This window comes from Ochotona princeps, chromosome 20 (assembly GCF_030435755.1).
Source record: "Ochotona princeps isolate mOchPri1 chromosome 20, mOchPri1.hap1, whole genome shotgun sequence".
Lineage (NCBI taxonomy): Eukaryota > Metazoa > Chordata > Mammalia > Lagomorpha > Ochotonidae > Ochotona > Ochotona princeps.
Window position 1 is genome coordinate 23,191,493 of NC_080851.1, and position 16,128 is coordinate 23,207,620.

Sequence of the window (16,128 nt, forward strand, 5' to 3'; positions counted from 1 at the left end):
TCCTACACAATAAATGATGTGGAAAAACTTTAAATGGAAGCGGGGGGGTGGGGGGGAGTCCTTCAGAGTCAAAAAGATAATTTTTTTTTTTTTAAATTGGAAAGTCAGATACACATAGAGAAGAAACAGAGTAAAGATCTTCGTCTGCTATTCACTCCCTAAGGGGTAGCAAAGGCTAGCACTGCGCCGATCTGAAGCTAGGAGCCAGCAACTTCTTCCAGGTCTCCCACGCAGGTGCAGGGTCCCAAGGCTTTGGGTCATCCTCAACTGCTTTCCCAGGCCACAAGCAGAGAGCTGGATGGGAAGCGGGGCCGCTGGGATCCCGGCGTGTGCTAGGCAAGGACTTTAGTCACTAGGCTACCATGCAGGGCCCAAAAAGGTAAAATTTAATGTGAGAATGAAAGCACACACACAAAATCAAAAATGCACCTTCCTTGATGAAGTGAAGAGTTTCTAAGACTTGAAGAACCATGGACAGTGTCAGAGAACAGAGATCTGTGTCCACTGCTGGCTCTGCAAACTACTGTTCCACCTGGGGTCGACTCGTGTTCCTCCAAACTTCAATGTCCCTAACAAGGTAACGGAGTGTGCCAGATGGTCCTATCTGCACGTGGGAAATGAGCTCCCTGCCTGTAACCACCCTCACCCCAACACACGCATTCTTGCCCATGTCCCGCCCCCCCCTCCACTCCCTATCATCCCCACCCCCTCATACTAATGGGAGTTTTTTCGCAGGATGACTCTCTGGGCAATGTAAGAAAGACAAGACAGATGATACCATGCAAAATAACTCTCATTTAGCATTCTTCCCTTCTCCCTCATCCAAAAGAAAAATTCTTACAGGGTGAGCATAATGCTAGGGTATAATTCAAGGAAAAAACAACTCATTTCAAAGTGAGATAAATTTCTGCAGGTAAGAGATCCAGAGAACATCCTCCCAGGTTTTAAAAATGCCTCTTCCTTGTGCACAATTAGTTCTCACTGGCAATAATAGCAGTCTCATAAAATTAATAATACCAAAAGCTAAACATTTGTTGTTCACATATTATTCTTTCTTCCTCCAAAAATCATTAACTTGTCAGAGAAAGAAACGAAAAAAAAAAAATCTACAGTTGACATTAAACTAACTGTGATCAGTTAAGATTCGTGATAAAAACAACTAGCTGGGAAATTCTTGGCTAAAGTTAGGATCTAAACTCACAGAACTGTAAAAGCTAAGTACAAATGAACTACGGATAATGACAACACTAACTTTCAACTTCCTGAATGAACTGTTCCTGTCACGAGGCTCAATGTGCTACTTAATGATTGTTTGATCTCTTACATTTCCTTGGTTTCTTCTCAAGAAAGCAGTCAAAATTCCATATTCTTAATCAAAGACCAACGAACCAAATTAGTCATCCTAACAGGCGGATGTGATATCAAGCTCCACCACAGGTTCAAAGGTACCCTAGTGCATCCGGCGTTAAAGGCGGATTCATGGAGCGGCTATCCAAAGAACTCCTCTGTGTGTCTTCTAAATGAACTCTGGATATGCCCTCCACATCCACTTCTAGGAGCCAAATACTCCACGTAAAATAGCCGTCCCAGCCCTAAATTCCATATGCCTTATTAGTCCAGTTCAGTTCATTTCAGTTGTCCTCCTCCCATCACAACGTTACCAAATCATCCTGCACATCTCCAACAGCCGCGAGTCAACAGCACCTCCGCTTTCTGAGAGCCACTCCAACTGCTTCAGACATAAATAACCCACTCCCCTCGTCTTTTTTTTAATTTTTGTTTAATGATTTTATTTTTATTGGAAAGGTGGATATACAGAGAGAAGGAGAGACAGAAAGAAAGATCTTCCATCCACTGGTTTACTACCCAAGTGGCCACAATGGCCAGAGTTGAGTCAATCTGAAGCCAGGAGCCAGGAGCTTCTTCCAGGTCTCCCACACGTGTACAGGGTCCCATGTCTTTGAGCTGTCTTCGACTGCTTTCCTAAGCCACCAGCAGGGAGCTGGATGGTAGGCGGAGCAGCTGGGACGCAAACCGGTTCCCATGTGGGATCCTGGCACATGCAAGGCAAGGATTGAACCACTAGGCTATCGTGACAGGCTCTCCCTCTAGTTTTTCACAGTGTGTTCCACATCACTCCTTTACAGTACTGACAATAACTTTCCCGGGGATGCAGTTAAGGGTGATGCATCTTTCTGCCCCACTCCCTTCCAGAAATGAAGTATAAAATTCTTGGCGATGGCCCAAGCAAACAGTAAGGGCCATGCGGTGTCACCAAGCCCCCACAGCTATGCTCCCCAGCGGGTAAGGCCGCCACTGCTGTGCACAGAACTAGGCGCAGGCTGGAGGGAGGCCACTGAGGGCTCCTTGGGCAGTATAAAACGGTTGCTAGGGGCTACCACAGAACAAAGCACTGCACACACATGCCCGTAAGACAGCAGGGACAGATGATGGAGCAGATAAAGAGGCCGGAGAGTCTCCCCGGGCTGGGCCAGGCCACTACACTTGCCAGCACATAGGATAGCTAGGCCTACGGGAGACCTGGGTGAGGGTCCTTGGAGGATCTCCCAGAACCTGCTGGTACACATGGGGTTAAGGCACAGGGGCAGGCCGGGCCAGGACGCACACTGGCACACACAAATGCCTTGTCAGGGGCCCAACTGGGTCAGATTCTGGAGGGTCACTGTCCGGGATAAGGTGCCCGGCAGGGACCACAAGCGCAGGGACTGGGGGCGCCCGCCAGGGCCTTGGGATACAAGTGAAAGCCAGCTCTCATGCGCACCCGTGTGGTTAAAAGAATAGTATAAGTAGAGAAAAAAAGATGAAGTGTGTGCCTCAGAAATAGAACGCTTAATACTGCGAAACACAGGAAATAAAGGAGGGATATCAACAAATAAAAACAACCAATAGGGACCGATGTGATGGCCCAACTGGCTAATCCTGTATGTTCATATTGTGGCTGCTCCACAACTCATCCAGCTCCCGGTATACGGCCTGGGAAATCAGCAGAGGACAGCCCAAAGCCTTTGGACCCTGCACTGTGTGGGAGAGCCAGAAGAGGCTCCTGGCTTCAGATCAGCTCAGCTCCAACCATTGCAGCCATTTGGGGAGTGAACTGGCAGATGGAAGATCTTTCTCTGTCTCTGCTTCTCTCTGTACAAATCTACCTTTCCAATACAGCTAAATAACTCCTTCTTTAAAAAGAAGGAAAATAATAAATTATGTGACTCCAAAATGGATATAAAGAAACAGAAAGATTCTTACATTTCATGGATATTTCCTGAAACTCTGACTTCAAAAACATTCTCTGATTAAACCTTAAGACTTTAGCAATAAACAGCCTGGGTACCAAATTTTTTTTTCTGGGTGATACTAAATAGTTCATTCTTATCAGTAAGCAAAGTACCCCCCTCCAAAAAAACCGGCATTATAATTAATTGATGCCCTCAAGGTATTCCCTGGTCCCAGGGCAGGACGGTATATCATTAAAAAAAAAAAAAAAAAATGAAGAAATTGAGCTAAAATGGGTAAAGTATCAAATGTACACCAAGTATGAATAAGAGCAAAGAACAGTGGTTTTGAACCCAAAATGCAAGTCAACATTTTAAATCCTGGCTCTGATCCATCCTGCAAGCAGGGCCTTTGTTGAATTACGCACTGTGTGTCTTCAAATGCAGAGCAAACATTATTACAACTTCTAAACTGCTCAAATTTGTTGTGAAGACTAAAGGGAGGGAACGGGCGTGAACTGCTCAGCGTGGTTTCTGGAAAGTGGCAGGAGCGTGCAGCACTCCGATGCCAAGGCTGGCACGCTTAGCACCTCTACTGAGTCGGTATCTGGGATACCAGATCGATCGGCCATGAAGTCCCAGTACTTAGGGAACAGCGTTTAAAACAGATTTCAGAAAAAGCACAAAAAGTCAGACCGGGAAGCTAGAAGTGATTTAGCTCATACATTTCCATCTTCATTTGCTAAAGAAGTCATTGCCAGGCTCTTGGATTTCATAAATCTGTAAAATTCAAAAAAACTACTGAGAAACATAACACTGCGCATCCCATGCACTGCGCCACCAGATGAAACACAAAAACAGCGCAAAGACAATATAATACAAACATACAGGAAACACAAATGTCAGCACCAAGGTCTACCTTTCAAATGATAAAAAAAACAAAGGTTATGAAAAACTCACTATAGTAGCTACCTGTTTCCATTCAAATAGGACACGGCATGAAAGAACCACTTTGATAGCCCGACTTTACCCAAGTTTAAAGTATTCCTCTCTACTCCAGCACTTCAGAACCATACTACATGAAAAGAATTCAAAAAATAGGCTTTAAAGGGCGTGTTTCCAGGAACAAGGACGGACTGGCTCCAAAGCCTCCTCAGCCTCTGAGAAAACAAGCATGTTTTCCATCAACACAATGACCCTTTACAACCCCCTGGAATCAAAAGTGAGGCAATGGCGCCCTCTGCTGGCAGATAGTGAGGACTACATAGCCTAGCCTGCAAAAGGCAATACTTGGGAAAGCCCGTATATTGCAAGAGCTTTCAAATAACAAAAGCTAACTTTGTTTTACAACTCAAAACACTGGAATACAGTAGCATGAGACCTGAAAATGGAAAACATTCTATATGCCAATAAATCATTATTAACCAGCTCTCCAGTGCCTTGGTTTCTGCTCTGTGCTAAAGGCTCACTGAGATTCAGCGACAAGCTTGCAGGAGAGCTGACATGGTTTAACATGCTGTGTTAAACTGTGAAAGCAAACTGTGAACTCACTGACAACCTTGTCTCACAGAAGTCCAGGGAAAGCAACAGAACCAAATTAAAGATCCAAACTGAACAATAATGCTGCTTAAAAGTACTGGTCCATTTGGTACCAGCACATCGAACACCAACAACTGTTTTATAAAGTGTGAAGGTCAAGAACTGTTGTCCTCATTTGACTATGAAGAGAACTAAGGTTCAGGAAGCTCAGCGAGGTCTCAGAGAACACAAAGGTGAAAAACAGAGGGACCAGAACTCCACACTGTTCTTCCACCTTATGCCTGGGACTGGATAACATCACAGAATTTCCACATCCTTCTCTGATTCAAAATCTAATGCGGGCTTAACAACACAGTTGAACTTCGTATGCTTCTAAGTCACATCAGATTTAAATATAAAAACGTTACATATTTCCTTTCGACACACAAAACTTGATGGTTTCTTGCTGAATTCTGTTACAAAGATTCGTAAAAAACAAATTACAATATAAGTAGAGGAAGTCACTAACAAAAGCTGGACTTGTCTCACTTAAATTACTAGATATTTGCTAAAAGTACATTTTTTTGCATCTTTTTTTAAAGATTTATTTATTTTTATTGCAAAATCAGATATACAGAGAGGAGGAGAGAGAGACAGGAAGATCTTCCATCCGATGATTCACTCCCCAAGTGACCGCCAATGGCCAGAGCTTCTTCTGGGTCTCCCACGCGGGTGGCAGGGTCCCAAGGCTTTGGTCCTCAACTGCTTTCCCAGGCCACAGGCAGGGAGCTGGATGGAAATTGGGGCCGCTGGGATTAGAACCAGCGACCACATGGGATCCCAGCATGTTCAAGGTGAGGACTTCAGCCACTAGGCCACTGTGCAGGACCCTAAAAGTACATTTTTATTCAAGCATATCAATGGGCTGCAAAGAAAAAAAAAAGTAAAAAAAAAAATGGGAACCCCACAAAGGCAAAATGACTCAAGGAAGCACTTTCCTAGATAACATCAAGTTGCAGCTTTCTTGGCCTCAAACGACACACATACAGTGAAGGGAAGAAACCCAGGGCCACCCTGAGGAAGGATCCAGCAGGTCCTCACACTGTCTCCACCTCCCCAGGATAAGACCAAGACCACAAAGCAGAACTCAGAAATAAAGTTCCCAATCAAGACCAACAGAAAGCAACAAAAAAGTACCTATCTCAAAACTTGGAACCAAATGAAGGGGAAAAAAATCTCTCCTAAAAATTCACAACCACCTCCCAAGCTGATCTTAATGTAGGTCTGCACACCAAATTCACTCCCCGGGACATCGCAAGAAACCTCGCATTTGAGGACTGACCCGCAGAATGGGAGCCTGCTTGCTTTCTCTTTCTCTCTCTCTCTCTCTCTCTCCCTCCCTGCTCATTTTCTCCACAGATTTCTGTCACTTCACTAAAATAATAAATAAAAAATTTTACAAAGAAAATTGAAAAACACCAAAAACAGAGGCTCTCTTAAAGGTAAATAGAATAGATTATCTCACAGAATAAATAACATTTAGACTGAAAGCTGATGTCTATCGATGGAAACTATAATAAAGTAACTAGAGTGGAATATTATATTTTATGTACTAGGAAAATTAGCTATCAACAAAGAATTGCATATCGTTCCTTCTTCTCACCCTCTCCCTCTGAAAACAAAAACAAAACCCACCATAATGTAATAAAACAGATTCCAGTCATAATATTCACCGAGATAGTTAGGTTCCTTACACAGTAATTCTAGCCCACCTTTAAGATCTGAAGTTGGGACCAGAGCAGATACAGCTGCCGCCCGCAGTGCACATGCCATATACAGTTCCAGCCACTCCACCTCCAATCCAGCTCCCTGCAAACGCACGTGGGAAAGTACAGAGCATGGCCCACGTTCTTGGGCCCCACACTCACATGTGAGACCCAAAAGTTCCTGGCTTCTGGCTTCAAATGAGCTCAGCTTTGGCCGTTCCAGCCATTTGGGGAATGAACCAGCAGATCGAAGATGTGTGTGTGTGTGTGTGTACTTTGTAAATAAATCTTATATATAGATATATATCTAAATATATAATATATATTAAATGTATGTATAATATCTATACATAGATAGAGCTTAACTTCTTTAGGAAGGTGACATTCAATGTGGGCACAGTAAGCACGACGCCTCTGTTGTCTCAGAAGAGGCCATGTGTTACACTGGCTGCTGCTCCTCCCTGTGAGTAGGCTGTGTACCTCTGGCTCGTCATTGTATCCACAGAGTCTGTCAGGTGAAGACAGGAAGGGGGGACAGAGGGAGGAAGGTGAAGAGGGTGGCAGGGCGGGCGGAATGGACAGGAAGGATCTAACATGTGAGAAAAGAACAGTGACAGGTAAAAAGTGAAATTTTTAATGAAAAACATAAAAGAACACCTACATAAACAGTAAGATAGATTGTGTTCCTAGATAGGAAAAATGGGTGCTATAAACATGTCAGTTACATGTTATAATAATTTGTAGATTCAATGCAGTGCCAAAAAATCTAACTTTTTTTTCATGGAACTGGTTTTTAAAGCTAAGGGGAAAATGAAAAAGAGAAATAATAACCAAGACATTTTTTTTAAAATGAAAAAAATGATTAGTCTTCCCATATAGAAAAACATTGCATATTAATGTTTTAAATATGATAGTGGCATTCATATAGACACACTGTAGAGTAATAAATTAAGCGAAATGAATGGAGTATAAGAGTAAATTAATTACTATAGAGATTTACCATGAGAAAGTATATTCGGAAATAGTGTTTGGATACCTAGGCATCCATTTTGAAAAAATGACATTAAAGTCTTATAACATACCCAAATAAATTTCAGAAAACATAGGAACATACTTTAAGAACATCAGCATATATCAGGCCTTAGAATGCTTACAAGAAGCAGCACAAGGGCTTGGGAGGTCTACGTGTTCCATCAGAGTGCGTGGGGACAAACCAGTGCCAGCTTCACTCCTAGTTCCAGCCTCTTGCTAACGCTCCCCATGGGAGGTGGCAGTTGGAGGCTAAAGCTCTGGGGCCCTTGGCACCCAAACAGGAGGCCTGGGCTGAGCTCCCGACTCCTGGGCAAACGGGCTGCTGTGGGCATTTGGGGAGTAAACCTCTACAGGGAATATCTTAAGTCTCTCTCTCTCATTCTCTCTCTCTCTCTCCACCCTCCCAACTCTATGTCTCTCTCTTTCAAATACAATAGAAATAAATCATAATAAATGTTTTTAAAGAATTATTTATTTAGAAAAGATTAAAATATTTAAAATCATTTTAAGCAACCGTTGCGACTAACCAATCGAGCGATCTTAACGGTCAAATGATAATCCGCTGCCCCGCCTGTGTGTCAATGTGCACACTAATGAATCCTGCCAATTTGCAATTTTCTCAGGCCTAAAATGAAAATGACTTATTTAACAGAGTTGAGTTAACTACGTGGCCAGCACTGTGATGAAACAAATAAAATGCTGCTCATGCAAGGCTGACATCCCAATGGGCCCCATTTCGAGCCCTGGCTGCTCCACTTCCAAGCCAACACCCTGGTAATGTTCCTGGAAAAGCAGTGCAAAACTTCCCAAGTCCCCTGCTCCCTGTATTCATGGTAACAGGTCCAGGAGAAGCTCCTGGCTCCTGGCTCTGGCCTGGCACAAGCCCAATTTTTATAGCCCTCTGGGGAGTGAACCAGTAGATGGAAGTTCTCTCTCTCTCTCTCTCTCTGTTTCACTATTTCAAATAAACAAAATAAATATTTTTTGAATGAGTAAACAATTCAATCTCTAGCACTTAGCAAATGACCAATGAATATTATTACAAATTATGAAAACATTAAAAATGTCACTTTAGTGCACTGAATGTAGTTTGATCTTTTTTAAAAAAAATTTCCTTAATTTAAGATGCAAAAAACAGAGCCAACTCACTGTCCCAAGTGTCCCCAACTGTAGGGCTAGGTTGGATCAAAGCCAGGAGCCAGAAACTCAATTTCAGCCACATGGTGGCAGGAACTCCATCCCTGGAGTCACCAACGCTGCGTGAGGACCCACTCCAGCACATCAACCTCAGGCACTCCAATGTGGGCATGGGGATCTGAACTGGCATCTTAATCGCCAGGCAAACACCCATCCCTGAACAGTTTATTCAGGGATATCACCTGCTGTTGGCATAGATATTAAACACAGCTGCTGAAAGCGTAAGTAGTACCCATTTTTCTAACATAATACAATTTTAAATGTGTACTAAAAAATTTTTTGGCCCAATTATCTGTCCCATCTTGGGATCTGATCCTCAACAAAAATCAATGATGAACACTCACAGAGATTCAAATGTTGGTGAGTTCTGACATTCCTGTGTGAAAAAGCAGGATATTAGAAACAATTCCTTCAAACACAGGTAAACCATAGAATTCCTTACTATCATCTAGAAAATTACTGCAGGACTGATTAAGGAAATTTTTCATGATATTGTAAGGTGAGAAAAAAGACCTTAAAAGAGTAAATACAACATGAATTCGGGTTTATTGCATATAAATAAAATGCTTATGATCGGTCAGCTCTCAGGGGCAAAAACAAAGAATTATTTTCTTTCCTAACACCAATATCACCCTAAGTTTTCTACAGTCAGAATTTTACATAAATTCATAAAAATGAAATATTGGAAGGTGGGAGTAGAAGACAAGGATACATCAAACCCCACCACCACCACCATTCCCAAAGTCTAGGTTCCATCAGTGCCTGGCTCTGCCACACGGCATGATGATCGGAGTTTATACAAACATTAAAAAGAAATCATATACACGAACATGGAAGTTGGACCTTGGCAAGAGGGCAGACGACGTCAGAAGATTCTTGGTAAAGATGGTGAGCTGAATATTAGCTGATTTATATCTCTCATTCCAGATGCAATTATCTAGTAAGCAGTCAAATCAAAAAGGCTATTCTTATTTCATTATACACCCGCTAATATGAAATATTTCCCTATTTTTGAAGATGAGGGCAAGGGTGACAGAAAAGGGAACCCAATGAGTATGCATGCGTTTCCCTCATCAGAAAGCAGCTGACGGAAGCCCAGACAGGCTTCACAGATAAAAATTTCTAAAAAGCATGAAACGCTGAGAAACCTTCCTAGAAAGAATGGATAGGAGGAGTTTTATCAATCTATTCTCATGGAGAGAAAATAAAAGTCTTTCACTCCTCAAACTGGCTATAGAGAGGTGAATTAGATTGGCTGCTACAGAATGTACTAGACAAATGTGGTAATTTCGAAGTCAGGAACCTCCTACACTCAAGTTATTTAGTGAAAAATAAAATTAAAAGTTTAGGGGCCGGTGTTGTGGCACTGCAAATTAAGCTGCCACCTGGGATACCAGTATCCCATACGGGCACCAGTGCAAACCCTGGTTGAACAGTTCTGAACCTGCTCCCTGCTAAGGTGTCAGGAAAGACAGGAGAAAACTGCCCACGTATTGGGTCCCTGTCACCCACATGGGGGTCCCACCCCGGTGAAGTTACTGGCTCTTGGCTTCGACTTGGCCCAGCTTCAGTCATGCAACCATTGGAGAGTGAAACAGAGGATGGAAGATCTCTCTCTTCATCTCTCTGTAACTATGTCTTTCAAATAAATGAATAAATATTGAGAAGGAGGAGGAAGAGGAGGAAGAAGAAGAAAAAGCAGAAAAACAAAGTTGTTCATTATGTTGCAAAAAAAAAATTGAAATGCATCTTAGAAGGAACTTTAGAAAGTTCATGGAAAACATACGTTACAGAAAAACTTCCTGAATTACTAAACTTTTGGTACCAAAATTAACTTTTCAATTCCATTTTCCATGAACTTTTTGAAGTATCCACGTATGGTTTTAAAAATACAATGAAAGAGACATATATTCCTGGTGAAAGTCAGGAGGGGCTCTCCTGCCGGTGCTGCCACAACCTTGGCTGCTTTGTATCCGTCATCGTCAGTCATACATACAAGGTACAATCAGTTTCGTTCACGGACCAAAAAAAGCAGTTAGCAAAATCCAGAACTTAGTTTAACATCCTCCCAACAGAAGCTGCTACACTTAATGCACCTCTATAAAATTCATAAACATCATAACGGAAAAAGAAAGCCACGAAACTATTAAAATGACTACTTCTAAAAGCACAAAACGGGCAGCCAACAGCTAGCTTTTAAATCCTAAGGCCCAAATGCACTAAACTTTCATAAGCAAGAACTCCACCCACAACTTCAAAATTCTCACTGCTTAAATGTAATAATGAGCTCCCTAGTGAAACTTTGGGTTCTGGTTTTAATTACAAGTAACTGTGCTAAGATCGCCAGCTCCTATGGAAGAGAAAGGCAGCTATTTCACAGCCTGGCTCAGGTGGGCCACCAGAAGACCACGGATCCAAGCTTTGTCTTACAGAAAGAAAAGGGAAAGGAAAACAGAATATTATGTATCCTCACCTAGAAAGTGAAGCGAGGCCAATGAAAATGAATCAATTTTATCAAATGTAGAATTTTCATCCCCGAACAACATAGAAACATGCACATTTAGGGGTACTTATTCTAACCTAGCAAAATCCCTCACTCAATGGCATATTCACATCTGAAAGTCAGTAAGCATTTCCTCTAATTAAATGTAAAAGTGTATTTGTCGCACATTAAATCCCAAACCAAACAGCAGCAGCAGTGCCAAAATAGAGGATGATTATATTATAAAACATTACTATTATTATCATTCATTTAAACAAATCCATCTTCTACCCACCAAGAAGGAAGGCAGGCAGGAAAGGAAGAACACTGAAGAAAGGAAGGAGGGAGGGAGGGGGAGAGGGAGGGAGGGGGAGAGGGAGGGAGGGGGAGGCAGGGGGAGGAGGGAGGAGGGGTAGGGAGGGAGGAGGGAGGGAGGGAGGAGGGACAGGGGAGGGAAGGAGGAAAGGGAGAGAGGAAGAAGGGAGGAGGGGGGAGGGAGGCAGGAAGGGAGAGAGGGAGAGAGGGGGGAGGGAGAGAGGAGGGAGGGAGGGAGAGAGCGAGAGAGGGAGGGAGAGAGCGAGAGAGGGAGGGAGGGAGGGGGGAGGGAGAGAGGCAGGCAAGGTGAAGGGAATTCTAGCAAATTATTGGAGTGAACAGTCCACAATATACAGACATGAAATCATTAAGTTAGACATCTGAAATACATATAATTTTTTACACATACAAATTTAAATGGTCAATTTTACCTCAACAAAGCTAGAGGGGGAAGGGCAAGTAGAGCATGAACTGGAAACATGTAAAGGCACCAGATAGAGTCCCAGACATGTAATTTGTCAAAAAGGGAAAAAAAAATGACTTTCTTATCTTTGGAAAGAAATAGCAATGTTAGAGTTAACAATAGCGCAAGTGACGATAAAGTGGGTAAAGTCATTGCCTGTGAAGCCCACATGCCATAACGGGCACAGACAGCAGATTACAGCCCACCCCGAAAGGCTGGGCACCTGCCACCCACATGGGAGACACAAATACAGCTCCTGGCTCCCGGCTTCAGCTGGGCCGAAACATCTGATGGAAAATCAATCAATCTCTCTCTCTCTCTCTCCCTCCCTCCCTCCCTCCCTTCCTCCCTCCCTCCCTTGGCATTCTGTCTTTCAAATGAAGGAAATCTTTTTTTAATATTAGCCCCCAGCCACATGGGCATCCCATTTGAGCATGAGTTACAATCCTGGCTGCTCCATTTCTGATGCAGCTCCCTACAAATGTGCCTGGAAAGCAGCAGAGGCTGGCCCATGTGCTTGGGCCCCTGTCACTCATATAGGAGACCCTGAGGAAGCTTTCCTGGCTTCCGCCTGGCCCAGTACTGGCCACTGTGATCATTTGGAAAGGGAACCAGCAGATGGGAGATCTCTCTCTCAATCTCTCCCTCTCTCTTTCTTTCCCTCTCTGTAAACTCTGCCTTTGAAACAAATAAAATAAACCTTTACTTTAAAAAAAAAAAAAGACATTTATAACAAGAAAAAGATATAACTGCAACTGCCTTTTTTTCCTTCTTATATCAAATACAATCTCACTCTAAGATACTCAGCAGTCTTAACTGACATCACATTGGGGGATGTCAGATACTTAACACCAGTAGCTTTCATGAGAAAAGGAAAAAGATGTTAGGTGTAACGCAGCATAAATCAATGGGTAAAAGATGGTACTTCTTTTTTCTTCAAGAAAATCAATATCCTTTAATAAATATTGAAAGCAAAACAAATCACAAATTAGTAACTAATGACAGCAAAAAGTTAATGAAAACTTAACAATGAAAAGGTTCCCTCTCTGAAGTAAAATAAGAATCAAAACAGATTATTTGTAATTCATGCAAATGGATCTATAGCTTAGCAATATTATACTGACTACTTGCGATCAGTCAAATGTGCATTGGCATGTTCTAAAAGAAATAAAAATGCAGTCACGTTTTCATGTAATCAACGACCACCACAACCACTGGTGTCCAGCCTCCCACCCAACCTGCACGACAACCTCGGTTTTCCAGAAAAGACTTACTGCCCAATGTCCTTTATTTCTCCAATACACATGGTACGCATCATTCCAGGAAATGTTTAATTGCTAAACCCTGCTAAAAGTTTAAATCAAGGGACAGGGCCCGGCACCGTGGCCTAGCAGCTAAAGTCCTCGCCTTGAAAGCCCCGGGATCCCATATGGGCGCCGTTCTAATCCCGGCAGCTCCACTTCCCATCCAGCTCCCTGCTTGTGGCCTGGGAAAGCAGTCGAGGACGGCCCAATGCATTGGGACACTGCACCCGCGTGGGAGACCCGGAAGAGTTTCCTGGTTCCCGGCTTCGGATTGGCGCGCATCAGCCTGTTGCGGCTCACTTGGGGAGTGAATCATCGGATGGAGGATCTTCCTCTCTGTCTCTCCTCCTCTCTGTATATCTGGCTTTCCAATAATAATAAAATCTTTCAAAAAAAAATAAACCAAGGGACAAATGCCTCTCTTTACCAAATTCAATAATTATAATAGAATTATGGGTTAAGATAGGAAGCCCTTGAAAGCGTTTTCTAAAGAGAAGAACTGGTTGAGAGTTACAACTTTCCTTATGTTTGCCTGCTCGAAAACACATATTTTTTCAATTATACCACAAAGACTGTGGCTTCTGTTCAAGCCTAGACTTTATTGTTTATAAAATTAGAAACAGATACACAGACTTACATACACACACACACTCACACACACATACATAAACATACACTCAGGCTATATATCATATAGGAACAGCTGAAAGATTTAATGTGTTATATGAGAAATTACACACAAGAGGAAATTAATGATAATCTCTCAAATGGATAATTAGTTCACAAGTAAGCCTTTCTCCCACCACGATATCCCAGTACCTGCTATCACATTTATGCAATTCAGACAAAATTAAGGGAAAATACTGATATCTTTAGCCCTTCATTAAAAAAAAGAAGAAGAATCAAGAACCACTTATCCCATTTTAGAATTAAAGGCAATCTTAATTTTGTCATTTGCCATGCTTTTCCAAATTGTATACAACTTACGCAAAAGCATACTACTAAAGCAAGGATGAAAACATTTTAGCACGACACATGAATCAGAAAGACCAGTACCACTGTATAATAATCACATACGCTCAAAAAATGTATAATCATACCAAAAACCTAACCCATGGAGGTAGGATTTCTCATGGTCTGTACAAAAGGAATATCAAATACTTTTAAAAGACTTATTCATTTGTGTCTGAAGAGCTTCTTCCAGGTCTCTCACTTGGGTCCCAAGCACTTTGTGAAATGCAGGCTAGTTACCTTGTCTGCAGTCCAAATCTCCAAAGAACACAGAGTACGGGTCGTTTGTTTCCACCTTCACTGACGTTCATTTATCAAAAACAACCCATAGATTTGCACCCTCTGTTTCCCTTGAAACATTAGCCACTGCCCATTAACCCTTTATTACTAAAGGGAATATGGTGTAGCTTTTAAAATGTTGAGGAATAAGGCCCAGAGTGGTAGCCTGGTGGCTAAAGTCCTCGCCTTCCACACGCCAGATTCCCAAATGGGCGCCAATTCTAATCCTGGCGGCCTTACTTCCCACCAGCTCCCTGCTTGTGGCCTGGGAAAGCAGTCGAGGACGGCCCAAAGCCTTGGGACCCTGCACCCACATGGGAGACCCGGAGGAAGTTCCTGGCTCCTGGCTTCAGATCGGCACAGCTCCAGCTGTAGCAACCACTTGAGGAGTGAATCAGTGGACAGAAGATCTTCCTCTCTGTCTCTCCTCCTCTGTATATCTGACTTTGCAATAAAAATAAAATAAATCTTTAAAAAATGAAATAAATAAAAATTACAAGTATTGGGACTGGTGCTGTGGCATAATAGGCTTAGCCTACACTCAACATATCAGAATCCAATATAGGTGCTGGATTATAAACCAGCTGCTCCACTTCCGATCCAGCTCCCTGCTAACAGCCTGGAAAGGCAGCAGAGAATGGCTCGAGTCCTTGGGCCCAAGCATCCACATGCAAGACCCATAAGGAGCTTCTGTCTTCTGGCCTCAGTTGGCTCAGCTCTGGCCATTGAGGCCATTTCAGGAGTTAACCAGCAAATGCAAGATCTCTCCCTGTCCCCGCTTCTCTCTCTAACTCTTTCTAATGCTGACTGGCAAAGGATTTCTTTATTATTATTATTATTATTATTATTATTATTATTATTATTTTAAAATTTATTTTTATTGGAAAGGCAGACACACAGAGAGGAGGAGAGACAGAGAGGAAGATCTTCCATCTGAAGATTCACTCCACAAGTGACCACAACAGCCAGAGTTGTGCTGATCCAAAGCCGGGAGCCAAGAACCTCCTCGGGGTCTCCCATGTGGGTGCTGCATCCCAAGGCCTAGGGCCATCCTCAACTGCTTTCCCAGGCCACAAGCAAGAAGCTGGATGGGAAGCGGAGCTGCTGGGATTAGAATTGGTGCCCATACGGGATCCCAGCATGTTCAAGGGTGAGGACTTTAGCTGCTAGGCCACCGCACCGGGCCCGGCCATTACGGTTCTTGCTGTTGGATGTTTTAGCCCAGCCAAGGTTTGTTCACACCCAGACACAGTTCACACATGGCTCAGCAGGGGCAGAGACCTAGCCTAGTCCGTCCTGCACCTACCCTGGTCCTCCAGAGCACCAGTTGGTGCTGGAGTCTAGCCCAGTTCAGTGTGCCCAGCCCCAGTCCACACTTGTGCCACCGTGCTGGGCCCTGCAAAGGATTTCACAAAGGGAAGCCCATGACAGATCCTGACCACTCAAAAGGCTCTTGCAGCTATTCCTGAACAGGCACCGCCTCCCAACGCCATGTGTGTTTCATGAGCTCTGGGCCAGCCAGTTAGCTACT

General features: G+C 43.1%; 1 protein-coding gene across 2 annotated transcripts in view; it reads right to left on the bottom strand.

Moving 5' to 3' along the window:
- The window catches only part of BBS9 (Bardet-Biedl syndrome 9), a 330,719-nt gene that overhangs the window by 269,692 nt on the left and 44,899 nt on the right, over window positions 1–16,128 (bottom strand). The window lies entirely within an intron of this gene.